The 25,924-nt window shown below is 43.5% G+C and overlaps 2 protein-coding genes across 9 annotated transcripts in view; both read left to right on the forward strand.

The window, feature by feature from the left end:
* LOC126960839 (cytochrome b-c1 complex subunit 7) overlaps window positions 1-25,924 on the forward strand; it is a 1,171,628-nt gene that overhangs the window by 159,562 nt on the left and 986,142 nt on the right. Inside the window, exon 1 of one of the 7 annotated variants that reach the window (XM_050800562.1) lies at window positions 2,990-2,993. The exons of the other annotated variants lie outside the window; for them this stretch is intronic. The gene's annotated coding sequence lies outside the window, so the exon portion shown is untranslated. Of the gene's footprint in view, window positions 1-2,989; window positions 2,994-25,924 lie in introns of those variants that run through there. 7 annotated transcript variants of the gene reach the window in all.
* Window positions 1-25,924, forward strand: part of TSPYL5 (TSPY like 5) — a 321,724-nt gene that overhangs the window by 31,195 nt on the left and 264,605 nt on the right. Inside the window, exon 2 of one of the 2 annotated variants that reach the window (XM_050800533.1) lies at window positions 11,592-25,583. The exons of the other annotated variant lie outside the window; for it this stretch is intronic. The gene's annotated coding sequence lies outside the window, so the exon portion shown is untranslated. Of the gene's footprint in view, window positions 1-11,591; window positions 25,584-25,924 lie in introns of those variants that run through there. 2 annotated transcript variants of the gene reach the window in all.

Genomic DNA, 25,924 nt, shown 5'->3' on the forward strand with positions numbered 1-25,924 from the left:
TTCACAGATTAAGTACTCAATAAGGATTAGCAACTATTTTCTTCACCACTTACAGACTCATGACCAATACTCACAATGACCAAGTCTGAAAAGACCTTCCTAAAATCTTGTTTAGACTGAACTGCCATGATTAGAGCATACCCTCCTCAACCCGAAGATCTTTGCAGCCACAGTGTACCTGCCCTGCTTTTAGGAGTAGAAGGAGCACGCACTGGAATTGGTTGTGGATGGGACTGGTCTCATAAGCATCACCTAGAGAATGTTTCGAATTAAAAATTTCCCAGGCCCTATCCGAGACCCATCGAATAGAAGCTCCACGGGAGGAACCTAAGAAGCTATGGCTTTAACAAATGCTCCAAGTGATTCTCATCATCAGGGAAGGGTGGGAAACACTGACATATGAGGATTATAATACCCATCTCTAAGTGGACAAGCCACAGGTCTGGGGAGATGTCTTACATGCAAAACAAATCATACCATGCTTTTCAACCTTAGGTGCATTTCTGTTTGCACAACTACCAAGTATTCAATTGTCCATCTTACCCATCCCCTTTGCAACAGTACCAAGATTTCAATTCCTTTTCGTCTTCTTTCCCACTAAGCCCAAGTGCTGCTGGAAAGCTGACCCCCTATTACCAGGTCCGGGGTGAACCCTGATTAAATCAAACCGGTCAAGTATATTACATTTCCTGGGTCAAATGTGGATACATACCCCAAGCAAGTCTGATTGGGGAAATTTTAGAACCTGTTGCTTAGAAGGTGTCTTAGTTCATTTGTGTTGTGATAACAGAATATTTGAGGCTAGGTAATTTATACAGAAAAAAAAAAAAAAGGTTTATTTGGCTCATGATTCTGATGGCTGAAAAGTTAAAGATTGGGCATGGGCATATGATGAGGACCTCAGGCTGCTTCTACTCATGGCGGAAGGCAAAGGGGACCTGGCCTGTGCAGAGATCTCATAATGAGAGAGGAAATAAGAGAAAATATGGGGAGGTGCTGGGTCCTTTTTAAACAACCAGCTCTTGAGGGAACTAATAGAGTAAGAACACACTCGCCCTTGAGGGAGGGCATTCATCTATTCATGAGGGATCCGCCCCCATGATTGCAACACCTCCTATTAGCCCCCACCTCTAGCATTGTGGATCAAATGTCAACATGAGGCTTGGAGGGGACAAACATCCAAACTATAGCAGAAGGGAAGGTGTGGTATAAGCCTGTGAGGTGCGGAACTACTGCAGCTATTTTGCCACCATGAGGGAAATAGTTTCAGGATGACTCTGACACTGTGGTAAGCAGAGCAGATAATAGGAAATAAACCAGGCCCTTATTGACATTATTAATATGCCAAGACTCAGCTTACTTCTGTACTTTTCACTTATGGGGATCAAGTAATTTCTTTTATGGTTTTAGTTACTGTAAGTTGGGTATTTATTTGCAACCAAGAGTTCTAATAGGTGTACTTTACACATCTTAAAAAACCAATACGTTTATTGCATGTATTGACGCAAATTGATCAAGGCATTAAATGCTTGGCTGATCCTCAAACAAGAGGGAATGGATTTGAATTTCAGCAAGAAGGATTTGGGTTAGAAAGAAGGAAAACTTTTCTTCCCATAAAGATTGTGAGGTATTTAAAAGGCTCCTCCAGGAAAGTTTTAAGAAATTCCTATTCTAGAGATTTTTAAAAAGATAGTAAATTTTCTAGGATGATTTCAGTCTTGTCCTGAAGAGCAGGGGAGGGACAGAATAATTGTCTTCATGTAGGATCTCATCTACTTCACAATTTTATAAAATTGTCCAAACTTTATTCTGGACCTGATTCCTGATTTTAGTTATGAAATTCACCATCCTCGCTCTGCTAGAGTTTCTCAAATGACACTTCACAAACATTCTCATGGGCAGACCCACCCAGATGTCTTCTCCTGAGCTGCTGAGAAATGAAAGAGTTTGTTCTCTTCCTCATCCTTGACTAACCAGATGTGTCACTTGGCTAGCCAGGAATATTTTTACTGCAAACTATGCTGTTTCCACTGACCACAATTCCAAAACCGTTAAGACAAAAACAGAAAAAGAAGACTATATTCTGGTTTGTTTGATTTTCTGATGTGGACTTGATGAGGCAGATATTATTCCAGGGCCTTAAATCTTTCCCACTAAAATGCCCCACAGCACCTAAAGCCTGCTCCTTTATTCAAGGAACACAACAATGGTACAGTGGGGATGACTGTGTCAAAAAATGATTTTTTTTTTTTTCTGTACAGAGTGCCACAAGGACTAGAGTATTCTTCTTATGTTGGCGTGACAGCAGTAAGGGTCTAGCCCCGAGTTCATTCCTTCATTTGACATTCATGGTGGTAGGCATGTGGTAGTTGGAGTTGAATCAGACATTGTCCCTGCCATTGACAGACTCACAGCCTAGGAACAGAGTCACATCCACAGCCGCCTAGAATGGAAGAGGTGTGAGCGAAGCACTGGGGGAGTGAAGGAAAGGGGACCGAGCATCTGCTAGCGGGAGGCTTCTGAGAAGAGGCCAACCTGCTTGGCTCTCCGCAGACACATTCGCTGAAGAGAACTGAAAATAACTCTTGTCTTGGAGTGAGAGCTATGACCTGTTAGTCCCAGCTCTGCTTTCTCATTTTTTGTAAATCTTATACAAGCCACTAAATTTTCCTGAGCTCGTTTCCTCAGCAGGCATGCAGAGGTCATAAACCTACCTGGCGGAGCACGTGAAAGGGGTTTGTGAGCCATCACGTCTGCGAATCACTGCACATGATTTCCCTCTGTGAGGCTGGAGGGGACTGGATCAGGAGCCTCCTCCAAGAAGAGACTGTGGGCAGAGGGGAAACCCCATGTGTGAGGGAGGGGAATGTCATGGAGGAGCCAAACAGATTCTTTAGGAATATGGACCATTGCTGGTCTCTCTTTTCAGCTTGAAAGAGCAGAAAGCTCAGGCTATCCTAGATGATGAGGTCAACCATTTCTAACAGTGGGGGGCGGGGGCAAGAAAATAAAAATTCCAATTCTGCCTCCCTGGTCTAGCAGAAAGGCTCCAATTTTCTGCTTGGCTGTTTTTTCCACCCTTTGAAAGCTCAGTAATATTTGACAGAATGGGCTGCATCACCATGGAGACATGCACCTGCCAGGTGCTTTGCTGGGCAGGACAAGCAGACATGTGGATGCCGACTGCACGGCCACTTCAGAGACACCAGGAAGGCCCCAGCTTCTTACTGTCTCCAAAGCCCTCAAGTCTTGCTTTTCACCCTCCCTCCCCATTCTTTTTTTTGTTTGTTTTTTCTTTGAGATGGAGTCTCACTCTGTCACCCAGGCTGGAGTGCAGTGGCATGATCTTGGTTCACTGCAACCTCCACCTCCTGGGTTCAAGCAATTCTCCTGCCTCAGCCTCCTGAGTAGCTGAGACTACAGGCGCCTGTCATCACGCCCGGCTAATTTTTTGTATTTTTAATAGAGATGGGGTTTCACCATGTTGGCCAGGATGGTCTCGATCTCTTGACCTTGTGATCTGCCCGTCTCAGCCTCCCAAAGTGCTGGGATTACAGGCTTGAGCCACCGCGCCTAGCCCCTCCCCCTTCTCCAAACCTATTCAACAGTGTATACAGTTCCTCTAATGGGGATGAAGCCCTTCACTTCCTAATTTGCTATAAGGGCTAAGATGCCATTCCCCCTGGGGGAGAAAAGAGTGACATCCACACAAAGCTATAATGAATGCCTGTGACATCCTTTGAGAAGAGGGTTGGTAGCTAGAAGTGGGTGAAAAGAGGGCCCAGAAGTACTCAGTGTTCGGGAACCCAGAGCAAAGCCCCACTTGCACAAGAGATGGCGCTGTCAAAACGCTGCTCCCTCCACAGTTTTCTCTAGGATTGGTCCTATTAATGGTACCTGAAATTTGTGACTGCTACGTGCTTTCTGTCAGAAGACTAGAATGATGGGGCTAATATATTGGTTTTTTAAACAGGAAAGAATGTAAATTTTGGAAAATATTGGGTTTACTGTTGATCTTCATCTAATTCTGGAAGAAGTTATTTGGTAGAGATTTGTAGGGCCATTTCAAAAGAAAATAGTTTTCATGAGTTATAAGCAAAGGCTCAGGAATTTATAGCTTGCAGCTTACCTTCTTTCAGGCAAGTATGGTATGCAAAGGAGGCAATGAATAAGCATTTGTGAAATAAATGAAGGCAGATTTGAAATAGTCAGTTATAATAAAAATGTATCTTAAAATGGAAACGTAGAGACAAGAAAAAAAACTGTTGGAGAAAAAGAAAAAATGGATTTTAAAAAAGAAAAAAATCAGAAATAAATATTTTAGTATCTGGAATGATTGAATGACCACAAATAAACATGAGATTTAACTCCAAGATTCCTAGAAACCAAAGCAAAAAAGTAACTGTTAAGCTCTCTTATTCTCTTGATATTTGACAAAAATGAAAACAAACAAACAAACAAAGAATTATGCCTGAATAGATATTGAAAATTTTTTTTTTCTGGCATTAAATTCAGTGTGAAATTTATTGCATGAAAATTCTCTTTTACAAGGAACAACGAACAACCCAGTAAGTTTGAAAAGCTATAGACAAATAGACCTTTTCATACTGATGCTCTATAAAAGTGAGCGCTTCATACTGAATCATAACTCACTTAAGACATTTTTGCAGGGAACTAATACAGACTAGAAACATTTCTTTAGCAACCCCAAAGGAAACGAGTAAATAAATAATGTGTGGTTTGGTGCAGATCTCTCAAATATCAGATCTAGGGATGGAGTTTTAGATCCTATAACATTGACAGCAGAAATGTCTCGTTCTGTACTTTTGGTGAGGGAGAAGGCTAAATGCTTTAGATAGCAGACATGCAGAAGCAAATTTAATATTATACTACGAAACCTTAGGAATTTGATAAAAAGGATTACCCAGAGAAGTAATGTAGTGTAGAAAAATAAGAGCCCAGGATACCATTCGCATAGACTGGGTTTCAAAATCTGACTCAGTGATTACTATGTGACCACCTTGACCAAGTGCTCCTCTCAGCTTCAGGATTCTATTTGCCAAAATGTGAATAATGTGCCTTTCAAGGTTAACTGAGAATTAGAAGATGTCGTTTAGTAGGTACTATTAGCTGCAGCTGCAAGTAGCAGAAAAAAACAAAAATAACAGTGACTTCAATAAGGTAGAAGTTTATTTTTCACTCATCTTCTAGACCAGGGACCAGACTCCTTCTAGCGTGTTGTTGTACCACGAATGGCTTCCATTCCCAAGATCCCTTCATGGTCCAAAATGGCTGCTGGAGTTCCCGAATTACCTTCACATCGCAGCACGCAGGCAGGAAGAAGAAAGGGAGAGGGCATATTATTTTCTTTTAAGAACACTTCTATCTACATCCCTTTGGCCAGAATTTTGTCACAAGGTCTCACCTAGCCTCAGGGAAAGGTGAGAAATGTCATCTTTGTTCAGTACAACCCAGTTAAATATGGGACACCCAGTTACATCAGAATTTTAGATAAACAATAATTTTTTGAGCATAGGTATGTCTCATGCAATATTTGAAACATACATTTTTTTCATTGTTCATTTGGGATTCAAATTTAACTGGATGTCCTATATTTTATCTGGCAACTCTAGTTAAAAATCAAGGATCCTATTACTAATTGAGGGTGAAGGGGCACAGGGAGGAAGGGTGAACATTGAAGGATAATCAGAAGTCTCTGCCACAAAGTGAGACCCCTCAAAGTGGGTGGCAATAAATGGTTGGTCCTCTCTTCCCTTTCCCTGTGAGGCAAGGTAAAACCAGAGGGTGGCTGCAGGGATAACTGCTGGTAGAGCCAACATCTGTTTTTGAAATAGAATCAGTGTTCTATTTCAATGGCTAGTTTTATCACACAAAACATGTATATTTGGTTAAGACCTCAGAGATATCTGCTCTATGCATGAAATAGACAACTGTGGCCTGAAAAGCAACATTAATAAAAGCACTGCTTCTTTTTAATCACAAAAATGCTCAGTCTCATCTCTGCAGAAAGTCTATTTCTGGACTCATCCGTAAGCTAATGGACCCATCAACTGAGTTGGTTGCAAGGAAACCTTCATGTCATGAAAGAAAGGCCTGCGGGGCATGGCTGGGGGTGCAATGGACTATTTGTGTTCCTCCAAAATTCATGTATTGAAACCCTAATCCCAATATGATTATATTAGGAGGTGGAACCTTTGGGAGGTAATTAAGTCTTGAGGATGGAGCCCTCATGAATGAGATTAATGCCCTTATAAGAAGAGTCCAGGGAACTAGCTTGCTCTCTTTCCTCCATGTGAGAATACAAAAGGAAGACGGCCATCTGCAACCCAGAATAGGGCCGTCACCAGAGCCCAACCATGTTGGCACCCTGATCTACCTCAGACCTCCAGCCTCCAAAACTGTAAAAAATAAGTTTATGTTGTTGATGAGTCACGCAATCTACAGTACTTTGTTATGGCACCTGACCAGCCTGAGACAGGAAGGATTCAGTCTATTACTTACCCGCTTGCTCCCCGCTGCCAATATTTTCACTTTTGTGTGGCTCACCTGAGATTGTTGTTACCAAATGTTTTAGCTTCTTCTCAAGGCCACTCTGAGTTCCTGACTCTAAAACCATGTCATCAGTATAATGGAGGAAGTCCCCAAATGCTGTGGAAAACAGAGCATGAGTTCATTTTAGTTAATAGCAGAAGTAAATTATTTGGATTAAAGGTAAAATAAAGTGGGGCCAGGACATAGACCTGTTTTGTAGGATTTAGAATGAGAAGTTGCTTTATCAAAAAAATTGTTCTTATGAGCAATATTGTGTTGCAAGCTTTGATGAAGGATTATTTGGCTGTAATCTACATGGAGAATATCAGATCTGCCCATACTCAAGTTTTCAGATTGGCAATGGCCTGTGAACTGGTCTTTCTACTTCTACTCTCCCTCCAAATCCGTTCTTCACAAAGCAGCAAGAGTGATCAGTGATCATCATAAGACATATCTCAGTATAGGCTGGGCACAGTGGTTCACACCCGTAATCCCAGGACTTTGAGATGCCAAGGCAGGAGGATTACTTGAGGCCGGCAGTTTGAGACCAGCCTGGACAACATATAGAGACACCGATTCTATTAAAAATGTAAAAATTAGCTATCAGTGGTGTGTGCTTGTAGTTTCAGGTACAGGAGGATTGCTTGAACCCAGGGTTTCAAGGTTACAGTGAGCTAGGATTGCACCACTGCACTCCAGCCTGGGTTACAGAGCAAGATGCTGCCTCTAAAAGAAAAAATTAAAAAAAAACACACACACACACACACACACACACACACACACACATCTCAGTATAAACTGCCTGAGATCTCTAATGACTTCTCGTTGCTAGTAATACTATACCCCTTACCAGGCTGAAAAGGCCCCATCCAGTCTGATTTTCTTTTTATATTTTGACCACACTGCAGTGGGTTGAATGGTGGCCCCCAAAATATATGTCCACCTACAAATCCCTGGAACCTGTGAATATTACCCTACATAGCAAAAATATGTGATTCAACTAAGAATCTTGACAAGAGGCACTTATCCTGGATTATTCAGGTAGGCTCTAAATGCAATCACAAGCATCCTTGTAAGACAGACACACAGAGAAGAAGACACACAGGGAAGAGGAGGAGGCAATGTGACCACAGAGGTAGAGACTGGAGAGATGTGGTCACAGCTAAACAACTTCTGAGCCACCAGAAGAGGCAAGGAACAGGTTCTCCCCTGGAACCTTTGGAGGGAGGGCAGCCTTGTCACCTTAATTTCAGATTTCTGGCTTCCAAATCTATGGGCGAATACATTTCTGTTGTTTTAAGCTGCCCAGTTTGTGGTAATTTGTTACAGCAGCTGCAGGAAACTAATACACCTGCCATGACTGTTACGAGTCTGCTGGGTTATTCTTGTCATTCAAGGCTCAGGTTAAATGCCACCTCCTCAGACGTGCTCACCTGATTGCCCAGTGTTAAGTCAGCTCTCCCTGACTCTTCAGTCACTCTGGGTGTTTTCAGAAGGAGGGAGTGATTGGGTAATTACATGCGACTAACAGGAGAAACGGGATGAGTATTGAGAACTGAGGAAATAAGGCACAAAGAGGCTTAGCTTAATAACTTGTCCATTGTTGCACCTTAAATGGAAGGGCCAGGAACCAGATACAAGCTCCCTGACTCCAGAGCTCGTGCCCATTCTCTCCAAGCTATACTGGCTCTTGGCAAGGTGAGAGATACTGCCAAATGATCATTTGAGCAGGGGCGTGTATATTCTCTGTCATAGTTATAAAATTGCAGAGGCCCTTGGTGCATTCCATTCCTCCTCTCCTCTTCCCTAACAGCCTCCTCCCGCCTGTCATGCTTGTTGACAGAGGTAGAGGAAGCACAAGTGGAGAATGACCACTCACTTTCACCCACATCAGATAGCCATTCTGAAGGATGAAGATAGCAAAAGGGGGCTGACAGCTTATTACACGAACAAAAGCAATGGCCCATAAGGTGTGTAATTGGACATAGACTTACACTTTGGTCTGCCACTTAGTGGTAATTAATTGAAGGTTATAAACATGTTTGATCCGGGTGTTTTCTTCTTTGTTTCAGGCAGCTAATTGCTCATGAAGAAATTGTCTAAAGAGAGTCTTTTTTTTTTTTTTTTTTTTTTTTTGGTTTTCAGCCAAGCTTTTTTTTTTTTTTTTTTTTTTTTTTTTTTTTTTTGAGACGGAGTCTCGCTCTGCCGCCCAGGCTGGAGTGCAGTGGCCGGATCTCAGCTCACTGCAAGCTCCGCCTCCCGGGTTCCCGCCATTCTCCTGCCTCAGCCTCCCGAGTAGTTGGGACTACAGGCGCCCGCCACCGCGCCCGGCTAGTTTTTTGTATTTTTTTTAGTAGAGACGGGGTTTCACCGTGTTAGCCAGGATGGTCTCGATCTCCTGACCTCGTGATCCGCCCGTCTCGGCCTCCCAAAGTGCTGGGATTACAGGCTTGAGCCACCGCGCCCGGCCTCAGCCAAGCTTTTAATGAAAAGATTATAAAAGTTTATAGATTATAGAAAAGATTATAACAGTTTCTCATCACTGTACATGAAGACTGCATCCTTCCAAATGGAGAGAGCAGTCATCCGTGAATTACTTTTCTATGACACTGGACGGCTGTGTAGCTGCAGCTCTGACCTGAATTTATACAAACTCTCGAGGGACATCCACTCAATGTGATGAGTGGCAGTGGTGGTGGCCAGTGCAGAAGTGAGATCCTGATATCCTTTCCCGTTTCTGTCCTAAAATAGGACATGATCCCTGTTCTAGTTCCAGTTAAACAAAACAGCAATGACCTCCTCCATTTCCACTCCCCCTTAAAGTATTTGTGAGAGTGAGCCAGTGCCCAGTTTAGGGGCCCCCCCAGGGGGCAGGGGGAAGCTAGTGATGGGTGGGGTACAGAGAGGGGAGTCCCCTCAGTACCTGGCCCCATGGGGCCCCATCAAGTGGAGTGAGAGAGCTCTGGGGATTGAGAGGCAATATTCTTGATCTAGGTTCTCCATGGATGGCTGTTTGACAGAGCCATTGTCAATTTTAGCTTTCATGTGTCCTAAGGAGAAGAGAAGGCTGGGCGTGGTGGCTCATGCCTGTAATCCCAGCACTTTGGGAGGCTGAGGTGGGAGGATCACTAAAAGTTAACATATTTTCAAATATAAAGCTCAGAAGAATATCAGATTAAGTCTATATATTTGTAGGATATGTGCATTTTTTTTTTTATGGTAAGAGACAAGATGGCCTTGGGAGCAGGATCAGCATCAATATTTAAAGGAAGGAGTTACCAGATATGCAGAGCTGACCCATAATTTGTGTAGAATAGTATGAAAGGAGAGGACACCGACTTGCTTCTCGTTAAGAGATGGATTCTTAACGAGAGGCAAGTCTCTATGTCTTCTCCTTTCCTTAATTCCTCCCTTTTTGAATCTAAGCTGGCCATAGTGACTTGCTTGACTAATAAAATACAGTGAAAATGATGTTCTGGGACTTCTGTGGTTAGGTCATAGGAAGTGTTGTAGTTTCTGCCTGGGTCTCCTGGAACGTTCCCTCTCAGAGCGGTCCCTCTTGGAACCAGGTGGCATACTGTAAGAAGCCCAGGCCACATGGAGAGGCCTGAAGTAGGTGCTCCAACTGAGCTTCCCTCCCACAGCCAGTATCAGCTGCCAGCTATCTGAGTGTGCCATCATAGACACGGATCCCAATCAAGCCTTCAGCTGAGCGCAGTCCCAGCTAACATCTGACTGCAACTGTAAGAGAAAGCCCAAATAAGAATCATCCAGCTGAACCAAGTCAACCCATAAAATCATGATAAATAATAAATTGCAGTTTTAAACAACTATGTTTTGGGTGGCATTCTATGGAACGATGGATACTTAGAACAGAATTTGGTACCTGGAGTGCTGCCATAATGAAAACTTAAAATGTGGGACGTTGGCTTTGGGAACGTCCAAGCATCAGGAAGAAGCTGTGAGGTCCCTGAGGAAACTGTTATTAATGAGAACTAGAGGGAAAATGAGGACATTGTTATGGAAGCTGGAAAAAGGCATCCTTTGTTTTGTAATGATGGGTAATTTGGTATACCGTTGCTTTTGGTAACATGAAAAACAGAAAATATATCTAGGAAATGGCAGATTTGGCTAAGGAGACTTCCAGGCAGAATGCTAAACATGCTTAATGGTTTCTCTTAGGCAAGTATGGTAAGGTATGAATATAGGGAAGTGAACTCCCTGCTACCATAATGAACTATTCAGTTTCAAGCAAAACTTAGATAGAATATAAGAAGCCAGACTTACTGGGTTTAGAAAGAAAGCTATTTTCCATTCTAAGCCTCTCCAGCTGGAAAAAAAATTCTCAAAGTAAGACATGATATAAGGTAATGATCATCTCAGAGATACGGCTCTAAGACGCTCGCTAAGATTTTAAAAACCTTGAAGGTGACATACCGTAAGAAGCCCAGGCCACACGGAGAGGCGAAAGTCTATTTCACAGACTTTGAAGGATTCTGAAGGGCATTGTTCCATAGCACCTGTTAGCCCAAGCAGAAAGTGGCATATCTTGAAGAGATTTGTAGGTATGTATTTTGACTAATGGAGTGAACCTGAAAGAGTCTTTAGGAAACTTACAAAAAATTTAAGAGAATTGTACATGCAAAAGCACCATCAGCCTGAACTAAATAGGAAAGAGACAGTTCAAACTGTAGAGAGCCTTCTATGGGTAGGAAGCAGGACAAGTAGGCTACTAAGCTGCAAACATGGCCATTTCTTATGGAAAAGGAAGAATGATTCAGAGAGCAGAATCAAAATCCCAGTAGGAGTGGGGAGCCAAGAGCTACAATCATTCCCAGGGAGGCACGACTGGGAACTCACTAATCAAGGATCTGGCAACATGCACCTGGCTGGAGTTTAGAATTGCTATGGATCAGTGACTGTGATGTGCCTCCCATTTCTTTCCCTGTTGAATAAAAGCTTTAGTGAAGTTATCCTATCTCTGTATCACCACTGTATTTATGTGTGTGGGACAGATAACTTGTCTCTTCATCTCACAGGTCTTCAGACTGAGAAGAGCTGTACTCAGGGACCTGCACCCCAAGGAGGCTCATCTGCATCAAGATCTGACTTAGGTGATAAAATCCTGGACCTCAAGCTTGAGTGGATGCCATAATGGGATGAGACTTTTGGGTCTTAGGAGGAGATACGTGTATTTACCATGTGGGAGGAATGAAAATAATATGCAATCAGCGAGCAGACTGTGACAAAGATGACTGCAAATTCTTTGACCCTCTTACTGTTAAGAGTTATTGTCTTATCTCCCTTCTCTTGAATCCAAGCTGGCCCTGGGAAATTGCTTGACCAATAGAATACACAAGAAGTGAAGTTTGGGACTTGTGAATGTAGGGCATTAGAAGCCTTGCAGTTCCTGCCTGGATCTCTTGAAAAGCTTTCTCATAGAATACTCCTTTTTAGAATCCCACCATTCTGTGGATTCTAAATTCTGTGAGAAGCCCAAACCACACAAACTACATATAGATGCTCAATCAGTAACCCCAGAAGAACTCCCAGTCCTCAGTGAACATTGACTGGTGGCCATAGGAGTTGTCATCTTGGACATCCAGCCCAGTTCAGCGTTCAGATGACTGCAGCCCCAGCTGCCATCTGACTGCATCTGCGTGAGACTATAGGTGAAAACTTCCCACCTGACCCAGTCAACCCACAGAACCATGAGAGATCATAGTAAATTGTTTTAAGCCATTAAATTTTGATGATGGTTTGTTATGTAACAAGAGAAAACCAGATGAGGTTAAATATTAGAGGTCAACAGTCATGGTTTCAAATCTTAAGTTCATCGTTTATCAACTATGTGATTGTGGGCAAGTTGCCTAAAATATCTAAGCTTCATTTTCCTCATCTATAAAATGGGAATCAAAACAGAATCCACCTAATGGGTTTGTTATGGGAATTAAAAGAGAGAATGTATGAAAAGCAACAGTACAGTGACAGAGAGAAAGTGGGTCAGTAGGTAGTTACTATGGTTAGTAAATCAGTGTGAGTCATCTGTTTTTGTTGAAAGGTAGATGAGATGCTTGTGGCCATGTGGGAAGAATTAATTTAAGAACCTGGTCATTTTACTAAGGACCTGAGAGTAAGGCTAGGTCATTAGCATCTTTGTATTTGCTGTCCATTTTTCTATAATGGACTATAGGGGATTTTGATTCATGGGGGAAGTGTTCTGAAAAAAATCCCGGGCTCAAAAGAAATAGAAACACTTGGCCTTTTAAAATGGGGCTGTTAGGGTTCCATAGACAGCACTTACCACCTCCACATGTGCTGAACAGGCCTAGCTCATTAAGGTCACAGTGAGCAGCTGAGCAGACCCAGTCCTTGTTACAGTGAAACCAGAGGCACTAGCCTAGAGAGAAGGAGATGGGGCTCTAAAGCCCCCTGGAGGCCTAGGATGCTGCTGCTGTCCACTGTGTGTGCATGTGGATGGGTGAGTGGGTGCTAGAATTCCACATGGGGTGAGGGCAAACTTAAAGAGGCTGGACCCAAGCCGAGAGGTTTAAAGGAATGTCTTGATGTTCAGCACATCACCGTACTGATGTGTTCAGTGAGCTTTGCCACCCATTCATTTATTTATATAGGCATTCACTCATTCAACAACCATTTATGGCATACCTCTATGCACCAGGCCCTGTGCTATGCTCTGGGGATGCACGACACATAAAAGACAGTTTCTCCCCTGTGATCATGAGGGGCTCATGAACCAGCAGAGGAGACAGACAGGTGAACAGGAAGTATGGCCAGGGGGTAAGTACCACAGTAGAGGGCAACATGGGAGTGCAGAGGAGGGGCTCCAATTCTGGCATCAACCTACTCCACCTTGGGATAAAGTTCTAAACGGGGAAGCAAGTGAGGCATGAGCTGCGTCTGGAAAAAGGGACAGGCTTGGGATTGACTGAGTGAGCTGTAGGCAGAAGCCACAGACCAGAGACACTGAAGGACAGGGCCACACTGGCCTCTAGGGGCCATAGACTGGCGCGCTCTAAGGCAGCCCTGGAATCTGGTGGGACTGTTCCACAACTCCCGTGGGGCCTGCAGAGAGCAAGTGTCTCTCACAGGCACAGATTAAAGCAAAGCATCTCAACTATGTCTTGGTTTTGGCTCCACAGATGACTTCTGTGTGGGCGAATCTTCTTAACGCGTTCTCTTACTTTTTATTGTCCATGCTGTAAAACATTTTTTTTTTTAAAAAGCTAAAATAAACTTCCAGAGTTCAAAATGGCAGACTGTGACTAGAGCCAATGTCCTTTTCCTTTCAATGTTGGTTTGTCTGCCAAGTGATCTCATACTTACTTGGTGAGCCTCTGCCTCCTCGACTCCTGTCTTTTCTTTCCTCCACCTCCCCATTCCTGGCCACATGAGGTTCTCATCAGCATCATTGTGGTCAAAGGACTAGGCCCTGGGGTGCAGTCTGCCCTGACTCTGTTTGGGGTTTGGCTGAGGGAATTTACTTGTATCCCTATTTAGAAGCTGAATTGCCTACAGAGGATTGGGACTCAACATGACATTTTCTGTTAGTGACAGTGTAGAGCTCTCTATTTCCTTACCCAACTGATTGTCTAGGACTAAGTTAGGAATTGCTTTCTCCCTGGAGTAATTGTACAACATGGGCCAGCCATGGTCAAGTACAATCTGAGTGTAATGTTCATCAGCATCAGTTGGTGAGGACCCTAATTCTACACTGAGAACTCCTTCAGGGCAGGAAGCCAATTTCCCAACACTGGCCAGCTCTGTGACATCTGGAAGGGGCTCTGTAGTATTTGTTGAATTTAATCTGGATACCACCCAGGCAGGCAACAGCTCTCCGGTTCACCTTGTTATGAGAGAGGCCGTCTCTTCAAATACTAATAATGATAATGGTAACAAAACACTGTTACTGTTTATTGAGCCTTGATGCTTTGTCAGGTACTAGGATAAGGACTTTATATCCTTTACCTGCTTTGAGAGTCAGAATCTCTGGGTGCATAGGTTTCACCGTCCTCATTTTACTGATGAAGAAATGAAATCTCAGAGAGTAGGCAGCTTGCAACAGCCTGGTTGTTGGGGCTCAGAATCTTGGACAGTCCATTATGAAGACCCTGACTCTTTTTTATTTTTGTTTTTTTGAGACAGAGTTTTACTCTTGTTGCCCAGGTTGGAGTGCAATGGCACGATCTTGGCTCACTGCAACCTCCGCCTCCCGGGTTCAAGTGATTCACCTGCTTCAACCTTCCGAGTAGCTGGGATTACAGGCATGCGCCACCACACCTGGCTAATTTTGTATTTTTACTAGAGATGGGGTTTCTCCAGGTTGGTCAGGCTGGTCTCAAACTCCAGACCTCAGGTGATCCACCCGCCTCAGCCTCCCAAAGTGCTGGGATTACGGGACCTTGACTCTTATGTGTGATGTTTTGCGAATGACTGCTCTAACACTGGTGGAGACCTAACCCTACAGAATTCCCCAGGTACCAGGAAGCTGGGGGACAGATTTATACTCAGTGTTCCTCTTAGGCATCACCTTTGTCTAGAGCAGACATCTAACTCTCTTTCCTTATGGAGGACTGAGGGAGAAGCAGGAATCAAGCTTACACAGTCGAAGGCTCATTTAGCGCCCAAGCAGCAAAGAGATAAATGCCATCCTAATTCCCACTTAAAGTAAGCAAACCAGCCCTGGGGCTCACATGGACAGGAAGAACCTGAGGGATTCTGTAGGTCTGTTTATTTTGCTTTGTATTTGACCTTGCATTACATTCACCAATTAACTCCCAGTGAATGCAGAAACCTTTCCTCTGCCTTGGGAACATTTTCATACAAACAGGAACACAGCACAGATGACAAAAATTAAGATGTACTCTCCAGCTTGCCTTGCTGTATTATTTAAAACAATTACTGTATGATTTTCCTTTCACATAGCCATGGAAACCCTGCTGAAAGGATTTAATACAATTTATTGTGTGAAGCTTAAGAAGAAATCTGTTTCCCCAGTGCTGAAAAACAAAGCAAGCCAATTTCTCCCCACTTCCTACAAGGTGTGATGGATGCAAATTGTGAACTGGTGACCTCACCCAGCAGGGACTGAGCTTTCTGGGAAAGCATTCTGGAGATAAGTGGACCTGTTTCTTTTAGAGGCAGCAGAAAACAAAGCTGGTGCCAGAGGAATGATAATCTCCTTTGATGTGCCCGGAACTGCTTGACTGTTTCAGAAAGGGAAGCACAGCTCTGAGTGGCAGTACTACAATGCCTTTCAGTAAACACAATAGACAAATTTCCCTGCCAGGTTACCCCAGGAGCCTCTCCACTCACAGGATCCTCTTATAGGTATCTTGGTGTCAGCCATGAGATCCTAGGAAGGAGAGTTGCTTGACACCACGCTCTGAATAGAGGGTGGCCTCACTTTGGAGCCTATTAGTACCAATGGCACAGGTCAACCCTATCTGCCTGTTAGAAACTCCTAAGGAGCTTCAGAAGACATGGAAGCTTAACTCCCAGAACTAATAGATTATATGAGAACCTATATTTTAAACAGCTCTCCAGATGATGATTATGTGCAACTAGGGCTGAGATCCACTGCTCTGGGACTTGAACTTCTTTAGGTTGAACTCTTTTGTCTTCTTACTTTCTGATTCTCAGCTAGAGACCCAGGGCCTGATGATCTGTAAACCTAAAAAGGCTGCTGTAGCACAAAACTCATCCCTGCAGCTCAGCTCTTCATCCCTAAATTCAGTGGGTGAAGGGAAGAATATTAAATTGCAGAAGAATTCCCAAAAATTGGGGAAACTGGGTAAAGGGTTCACTGGACCTCTCTGCATTGTTTTTGCAACTTCCTGTAAGTCTATAAAAATTTCTAAACAAAACATTTTTTAAAATTGCAGCTGAAGACTTGAATTCAAATTCTGGATTTTTAAATTATTAGGTATGGGACTTAGGGAAATAAAAGACCCTCTGGGACTTTTCCTTTGGAAGATAGGACAATTATTTTTATTTATTACATGATCAAATGAGAAAATAAAATTCTAGACCTAGATTTAGCTGGGGTCTCTTTGCCCCTTAAGGGGTAAAAGAGATTGTTCAAACCCTCTGAGTCCATTTTCTGCTGCTATAACAGAATTCCTGAGAATGGGTAATTTGTAAAGAAAAGAAATTCAGTTCCCACAGTTCTGGAAGCGGAGAAGTCCAAAATCAAGGGACCGGTAGGGTTGGTATCTGCTAAGGACCTGGTCTCCATTTCCAACATGGTGCCTGGAATTCTGCATCCTTCAGGAGGGACAAACGCTCTTCCTCACATGGTAGAAGAGTGGAAGAGAGCCAACCCACTTTCTCAACTCCCTCAAGACCTCCTGGCCACTGCCTTTTTAAAATGGTAGCTATGATTTATTGAGTGCTGATTACATGGCAGCAGCTGTGTTAGGTTCCTTACATGTATCATATTAATCTTTCAAGGAAGAAAGTGTTAGATCCGTGATGGAAACTGAGGGTCAGAGAGGTTGAGGAATTTTCCCAAATTAACACAGCAAGTGTCAGAGGTAGTCTCCAAAACCTATGTTCTTTCCGTACTTCAGGCTACAGATGGCAGAACTCATAAACAGGTTTTGTTATCAGAAGAACAGACTACCCAAAAGGTAAGTTTATGAGAATTGTTGAGTGATCTCTATATATGGTTATGTCTGCTCTCTAAGCACCCATGTGTTCATGTAAGAATAACTACCTCAAAGTAGTGGATATCTGCATATTGCCTGGAATGGTGCTGGGTACACAACACAGTTGGTGCTTGGCGAATGGAGGTGTTGGTTGTAGTGCTGGCAGTCTTTGTTTTGTATGGTGGGAGTGGTGGTAAGCTAGTCCCATTATGTGATGTGGACATATTGTGCAAACCCTTTTTATGGTGGGATTAATCCATTCACAAAGACAGAACTTTCATGGCCTAAACATCTCCCAAAAGGCCTCACCTCCCAACACTATTCCGTTGGGGATGAAGTTTCAACATGAGTTTGGGAGGGGACAAAAACATTCAAACTATTGCACCCTTGAACTACAGATTATGGAACTTCTAGTTACTTCCTCCAGAGTCACAGGAGTTTTGGGGTAAATTACATGTTTGTGGTTGGTCACCTTGGGTTTTGAGCTCCTCCTTCCACTAAATTAATCAATTAGGTATTGTCTCACCCAAATATGGTGCCCAAGCAGCAAAGAGATAAATGCCATCCTAATTCCCACTTAAAGTAAACAAACCAGCCCTGGGGCTCACATGGACAGAGGAGGAGACTGAGGGATTCGGTAGGTCTGTTTATTTCAGTCTATGTTTGACCTTGTACTGCATTCGCCAAGTAAGTCAATTGCTAACTTTCCCCAAACAAACCTCTTCCATAGGCATTTTTTTTTGTGTGTAGGTGACCTTACTGAAGGCTTGGAAAGATGAAAGGAATTATACCACAGCCTTAGAAACTGACTCAAACACAGGGTCATCCAATTCTGCTTCCAAAAGTTCCTTGGACCCCTTCATGTTTCCTGGTCCTCACCTCTTCTGTTCCCATCTTCCCTCCTGTCTTTTCCTTTCACTCCCCTGCCCCCAGGTTTCTGCCCATTTATTTCTTTCTATTTTTTTAATGTTGGCTTTTATTTTAGATATAGGGGGTACATGTGCAGGTTTGTTATATAGGTATAATGCACCCAGGTAGGGAGCATAGTACTCAATAAGTAGTTTTTCAACCTATACCCCCGTCCCTCCCTCCCATCTCTACTAGTCTGCAGTGTCTATTGTTCCCACGTTTATGTCTATGTGTGCTCAGTGTTTAGCTCCCACTTATAAGTGAGAACATGCAGTATTTTGTTTTCTGCTCCTGCATTAATTAGCTTAGGATTATGGCCTCCAGCTCCATCCATGTTGCTGAAAGGACATGATTTCATCCTTTTTTATGGCTGCATAGTATTTCATGGTATACATGTACCACATTTTCTTTATCCAGTCCACCACTGATGGGCACCTAGGTTGATTCCATGTCTTTGCTATTGTGAATAGCTAGGTGATAGACATAAGAGTGCATGTGTCTTTTGGTAGAATTATCTATTTTGGGGGGTATGTCTACCCAGAAATGTGATTGCTCAATCAAATAGTAGCTCTGTTTTAAGTTTTTTGAGAAATTTCTAAACTGCTTTCCATAGTGACTGAACTAGTTTACATTTCCACCAACAGTGTGTAAGTGTTCCTTCTTCTCCATAGCCTCGCCAGCATCTGTTGTTTTTTGACTTTGTAGTAATAGCCATTCTAACTGGTGTGAGATGGTATCTCATTGTGGTTTTGATTTGCATTTCTCTGATTAGTGATGATGAGCATTTTAAAATATGTTTATTAGTCACTTATGTTTCTGATGTGGGCAACTTTAGCTATTCCCTTTGTTTCCTTGACTCTCATCTTTCCTCCAGGAAACCTATCAAAATATTTTCTGATCTATCCTACCCTTCTAAAGCTCCATGGAACTTCAGTTGGTCAACAAAAGCCAGCCCCCAACTCCAACCTAGATGTGATGGTCACAGCCAGCTCAAGCTTGCTGTCCACTGAACTTAATGCCCTATACCGTGTCACCACTAGCCCTGTGGAAGTCCCAAAGAGTCAGAGATGGGAGCGCTTGTAACTCAAACTTCCACTGACTTTCCAGGCTTAAATCAGGAGACTACATTCTGGACTTTGGGAATTTAAAAATTTAACATTTTTGGAAAGAAAGGATGTGTAGAGGCTTCTTACACCTTGAATAAAAAATGGCATTTTGGAATGTAAGCAAGTGAGACTACTAAGAATTAAATTTCATCAGAAATACATAAATTTACAAAAAGAAGAAGAAAAAGAAGGAGGAGGAGGAGGAGGAGGAGAATGCACTAGGCAGAGTGCCCTCTGCCAAACCTCATTCAAGAGGAATTTGGAGTGATGTTGTTGCCCACAAACCTCCTGCCAACAAGCCTACCTGGAGAGGACCGGGGCTGGTATTCTGCAAACAGTTCCTTGTTTGTTCTCCTTCCTGTGGGTCTGTGTGCACTCAGATGATGCGAATCAGATGATGGGGAGTCTTGAAATGGATAACTAGAAGTTGGAAGGAATCTGATTGGTTCTTTCTGTCCAGGAGTAGCTCCATGATAGGGTTTGCTGTGTTCCCACCCAAATCTCATCTTGAATTATAGCTGCCATAATTCCCACATGTTATGGGAAAGACCTGGTGTGAGACAATTGAATCATGGGGGTGGTTTCCCCCATACTGTTCTCATGGTAGTGAATAAGTCTGAGGAGATATGATGGTTCTATAAGGGGTTTTCCCTTTCAGTTAGCTCTCATTCTCTCTTGACTGCTGCCATGTAAGACGTACCTTTTGCTTTCTGCCGTGATTGTGGGGCCTTCCCAGCCACATGGAACTGTGAGTTCATTAAACCTCTTTTTCTTTATAAACTACCCAGTCTCAGGTATGTCTTTATCAGCAGCCTGAAAATGGACTAATACACTCCAAAAAGCCTTCCCACCTTCTTCTCCCTTGAGTATCTACATGAGATAGAGTAGCTTTGTCTAAGATGGTGTCCTTGAGAATTGTCTTCTCGCCCAGGCAGAGTTGATTAGCTTCCCTGCTGTGCTGCTGTGAGATGCTGTCCATACCTCCATCAGAACAGACTGGACCTTCTACTTGCAACTGTTTGCTTGCACGTTGGGTCACTCTTTCCCCTCACCCCCTGCACTAGCTGGTGAGGTTCTTAAAGCAGGAAACACATATTTTCCAACACATAACACAACCCCTGGTGCAGAGAAGACATTTGATAAATGTTTGCTCTAAGAATCAATGAATGAGGTCTCACCAAAAAAGAGTACTGAGTTTGCTAGGGTTATTTATTTTAATATTATGCAAAACACAGAGCAGGCATCACCTTCTGTTTCTAAATCCTTTGTGATTGATTAATCAACAAGTTATTACTGAAGCTAGACACAGCTAAGACCCAGGTGAGAGGGAAGCAATGGCAACCACATACTTTGAGAGGTTTATTAATCGACTGTAAAATAACAATGCTGCATCACATTATTAGAGTCATTCTGCCTTAGAGCTCAGGCTTCTACTTACAAAGTGCCTTGTTTAATTAAAAAATATCCTAGCAAGGATAAAGGATAGAACATTTTATAATTACTTGCCAATAATCATCAGCTCACCCATTATAGGGCAAGATTAAAATTCAGATCTACAGAACTTGAGAGTCTGCTCTTACACATTTTTCCTTGGAGTAGTTCATTTCTGGAGAGAGACACTAAATACTTCTAGTGGGCAGGGATGTGTCTCTTAGCAGCAGAAGGCAGGACTCAGTTCCCAGTGACCCCTTGTCCTTCTTCCTCTGAGGTCCTCTACACCTGGCCTGTGGTATATGAGGACTTCTTAGCTTCCAGGTCAATGCTAGCTCTGAGAATGGAGACAGACAACGGGAAGCTGCTGAGATACTTGCCAAGCCTCAATGCTTATGCCTATTTTGTGACATTGTGTTGAGACAGCGTGATATGTACTCATCTTTACTTCATGGAAAGTCAGTCCATACACATTTACTGAGTACCTTCTGTTGTAGGTGCTGAGGATTCTAGGTGAACAGGGAAGTCATGATCCCTACCCTGATGGACTAGTGGAGAAGATAGACATTTAACAAATAAATGATTATGAATGTGTAAATTGCTGTGAAGGAGAAGTGTGTAAGTCAAGAGTATAGCAGGAGTGGTGGTGGAGGCTGAGAACAGGGCCACCATGTGCTGTTGTGTAGACTGTAGTCTATGTGAATGGCACCCCCTGGAAATGTATATTACATAACAGGTCTGGCCAATATGGCAGTTCTGACTGAGAGGGAGCAAATGACATGCAAATTGCAAAGGAGGAAGAGGTTCGGCCAGGTTAAGGCATATGCAAAGGCCCCAAAACAGAAAGAAATTGAGCATGGCCCAATAACCAGAAGAACCAGTATGACCAAGTAGAGAAGCAGGCACTGGGGAGAGAGGAGGCAGTCAGGTAGAGTCTCATAAATCCATGGCAAGGAGCTTGGATACTATTATAATTGCAATGGGAGACAGGAGGATTTTAGAGCTGAAAATGATTTCTGTCATTTTGGCTGACATTAGGGGATGGATTGGGGTGAGCATGGTAAGACTGGAGATATGGAGAGGGCTTAGGAGGCTATTGCGAGAGTCAGTTTGCAAAAGATTTGGTACACATTGGGTGCACAATAAACCGTGACTTCATTTTCCTTCCCTCTCTTATAATTGTGATGTGCTTTGTACTTCCCAAAGCACTTTCAATTTGTTATTTTATTTGATCTGCATTATAGCACTTTCAATTCATTATTTCATTTGATCTTCATAATAGCTGAAGGGGGTCAGGTGGGTATATCACCCCCCTTCACACCTGTGGTAACTGAGGCTTTGAAGGGAAAAGTGGCTTTCAGGAGATCCATCAGCCAGTAACTCCTGGAACTGGTTCTCAAATCAAATCAAGGAACTTGACCAATCCCTAATTCTACCATATTATGCAATGTCCAAATGAAATCATCTAATTAGTTAATTCGTTAAGCACAAAGAAGTAATTTAAAATTTCCAGGGGTTATGATTTGCAAGCAGAAAAAGAAAAACAGAAAAAGAAAAATACCGGTGAAGGAGCTGATGTTTCCCTAGGAACAGCCTGGATCCAAACTTCAGAGTAGTTGCGTGAAGAACACTGCATTTCACTGGAGTCACAATGATGCTTTTCTTTCCATCTTTACTGACCCCAGTGTGGCCCACTAAAAAGGATCCAGTGTGCTCCATGTCTGAGAAGATACATTTTTGCTCATTAAACTCCAAACAGAGGTTAAGACATCCACAAATCAACATTATTTAGACTGAAGGAGGCAAACATTCCTTTCAAAGACTTTCATTTCCTCTGGAAACATGTGCTACCTGAGCCGTAGCCACCAAAATATGTATTTTCTTTTCCTTTTAAGGAAATGACACCTCATTCCAAAACCTCACATGCAACACCCCAAATGGAAGGAGAGGTTTCTCAGGTACGGCAGGGAGAAAACTGAGATTCAAAAGCCGCTGTGTTCTTGTTAGCTAGGGACTGCATCTGAAACCGTCTGTGGATAGTGTTTAATGTTCTGCAAATCTACTGAAAAGAGATTTTTGTTACAATTGCATTATAATGTTTTTCCCCAAGATCGCTCCTTGTTTAGGAGCCAACAGCTCAAACCTTGAACAAATTGTTCCCAGACGTTCCTTATTTCCAATGTCCTCGTGAAGAAAGAGGCAGGCATGAGGGAGGATCAGTCCTATCTCGCCTTTGTCCTTGACACCAGGGAACACCAGATAAGTTGCCGTAACCCCTCGTTTTGACTTTGAGGACTATAATAAGCAATTGGCCCTCTTTTCTTTTTTTTGTTTTTTCTTTGGCAGAGTTTTGTCAGAATTAATTCACTTGGATCTGCTGTTTTGCTTGAATCTCTGTGGAAATGACTAATGCAGAGCATTATAAGCATAGTCTCCACGCTTATGGAGCATGGGCCATTATGGCCCAGTGGGAAATGGAGAATTGTAAACACGAAGAGGGAACTTATCCAGTAAGCTAGGGGAGGGAGCGGCAGAGAGGGGGAGAAGTTACTAGAACACAATGCTGCAGTGGCCCCCAGGTGTGCTCAGAGGAAGCTCTGGGCTTGGGCATTCAGGAAAGACACTTATGAGGATGCAAGGTTGCCACAGATGCCTCCTTGGCTTGGCTTTGTTGTCACCACTGAGAAACCCCAGCCCCTTTCCCCTTGGCCCCTGCCCAGAGGTGGAAGGAAGGGGTGGGTGCCAGTGTTTGTGTGGCTGCATTTGCATCTCAGTTCTGGGGAGAAGGTGCAGTGGGGGGACCCAGCTGTGGCTGTCCTGCAGAAGCAGCAGCAGAGGGGGCACCTGGGACATGCTCTGCTTTCTCCTCTCCCTGCAGCTGCTCCATCTGTGCACAAGCGTCCCTGTCAGCACTTACCTAAGTGTTTAGGCCACTTCCTGACCCTGTAGGGGATCTTTCTAATCCCTAGACATCTCCTCCTTTTCAAAGGTTTCCTGGATTTCTTCCCCTGCCATTCCCACTTCTCCCCAAACATTTTCCTCTTTCTGGCACTTGGTGAGAGTTTAAGTATTTACTACATCTGATGAGGATTATCAGTGCACAAATTTTGTATCCTTAGGGTTCTTTGATTGCAAGCAACACAAAGTGACTCTGGTTGGCCAGGGGAATGGGGTTATGGGGAGGTAGATCAGGTGCTTACAGAATCAGAGGGAATGTTGGAAAACTAGGCTAGGAGACAAGCAAGAGGTGAGACAGCCCTAGAGTATGAGGCAGCAAAGCCCCAGGAGTGGAATTCTAGCAGGACTGCATGCCCAGGGTGCCACCACAGGGATGTAGGACTCTGGACATATCACCATTCCTAGGGACACCCACTCAAGATGCAGAGATGGGAAAGCCCCTGCTACTGAGTGTGGTCCCATACCTGTCCCCTGTGACACTGGGGTACTGAGGGAGGCTCTGGGGGAAGGAGATTTTGATTGCTTTATTTGGAGGGCAGGTGCCTGGGTTTACCATCCCACTACAATTCAAACCAGGAGGAAATCAGGGATCGGGGTGCTCTTCGAGAAGGTAAATGGACGCTGAGTGGGGTGTGAAGGGGAGAACAAAGCCATCACACTTTCTCCCTTCCCCTTCTGTCCCTGATGCTGTGTCCCCTGGAGGACTGAGTCGGCAGGTGTGGGAGGTGCTCAGCTGGGCTTGCTGCTGCAGGTTTAACACAGGGAAGAGAGATGCCCTCAGAGAGGAGGCCGGGTGCCTGTCTCTCCTTGGAATTGTTAGCCATAAATGCTCAGGAAACTGGGGCAGAATCTCCCGGGGAACCTGAGGAGGATTCCTTCCCAGATCCCCTGTGGTTGCCTGGGAGTGAGCAAAACGTGGGAATAAGTGCAGCTGAGAACTGGAGGAGACAAATCACACCTGCATCACCCACAGCGAGGTCTAGGGCTGTTAGGAAACCTAAGATAGTTGCGCACAGGGCTGAGAGTTTTAAATAGAGGGGTATTGTTGGCTGGGGGAGTGAAGTAGGGGGGATGTTGTTGGTGATAAGGAATCCTGTGATTTTGCTGCCTATTGTGAGGCGTTTAATTGGGTTTAGTAGAGCGGGGTTATTTTCGTTAATGTTTGTTAGAGCTGGGAAGCGAGGTTGTCCTGTTAGGGTGAGGGGAATAGTTCGAGTACTGTAGGCGCTTGTTAGGGAGGTAGCGATGAGAGTAATAAATAGGGCTCAGGCGTTGGTATACGACGTGTTTGTGGCTTCGATAATGAGGTCTTTGGAATAGAAGCCTGTGAGGAAGGGTATTCCTGTGAGTGCTAGGTTGCCAATGATTAGGGAAGTTGAGGTGAGGGGTATTGTTTTAAATAGGCCTCCTATTTTCCGAATATCTTGTTCGTTGTTTAGGTTGTGGATAATGGATCCGGAGCATATAAAGAGTATGGCTTTAAAGAAGGCATGGGTACAGATGTGTAGGAATGCTAGGTATGGTTGGTTGATGCCAATGGTGACTATTATTAGACCTAGTTGGCCTGAGGTAGAGAAGGCTACAATTTTTTTAATGTCGTTTTGTGTGAGGGCGCAGATGGCTATGAATAGGGTAGTAATAGCTCCCAGGCATAGTGTAAGATTTTGAATTAATGTATTGTTTTCTATTAAAGGGTGGAAGCGAATGAGTAAGAATACCCCGGCAACGACTATGGTGCTAGAGTGAAGTAGGGCTGAGACCGGAGTTGGGCCTTCTATAGCAGAGGGTAGTCAGGGGTGAAGGCCAAATTGAGCTGATTTTCCTGTTGCTGCTAGGAGAAGGCCTATCAGTGGAAGGAGGTTTAAGTTGGAATTTAGGGCTAATATTTGTTGAAAGTCTCATGAGTTGTAGTGTAGGAGAAATCATGCTATGGCTAGGATAAGACCAATGTCACCAATGCGGTTGTATAGGATTGCCTGGATGGCTGCTGTATTGGCATCCGTTCGAGCGTGTCATCAGCTAATTAGGAGGAAGGATATAATTCCAACGCCTTCCCAGCCGATGAAGAGTTGAAAAAGGTTGTTAGCAGTAACTAGAATTAGTATGGCAGTGAGGAAAATAAGGAGGTATTTGAAGAATTGATTGATGTTTGGGTCTGAGCTTATGTACCATAGCGAGAATTCTATAATAGACCAGGTAATGAATAGTGCGATTGGAATAAATATTACGGAGAAGTAATCTAGTTTAAAGCTTAATGTCAGATCTAATGTTTGGGTTATTACTCAATGTCAACTCCAAATA

The sequence above is a fragment of the Macaca thibetana genome, chromosome 8 (genome assembly GCF_024542745.1).
Source record: "Macaca thibetana thibetana isolate TM-01 chromosome 8, ASM2454274v1, whole genome shotgun sequence".
Lineage (NCBI taxonomy): Eukaryota > Metazoa > Chordata > Mammalia > Primates > Cercopithecidae > Macaca > Macaca thibetana.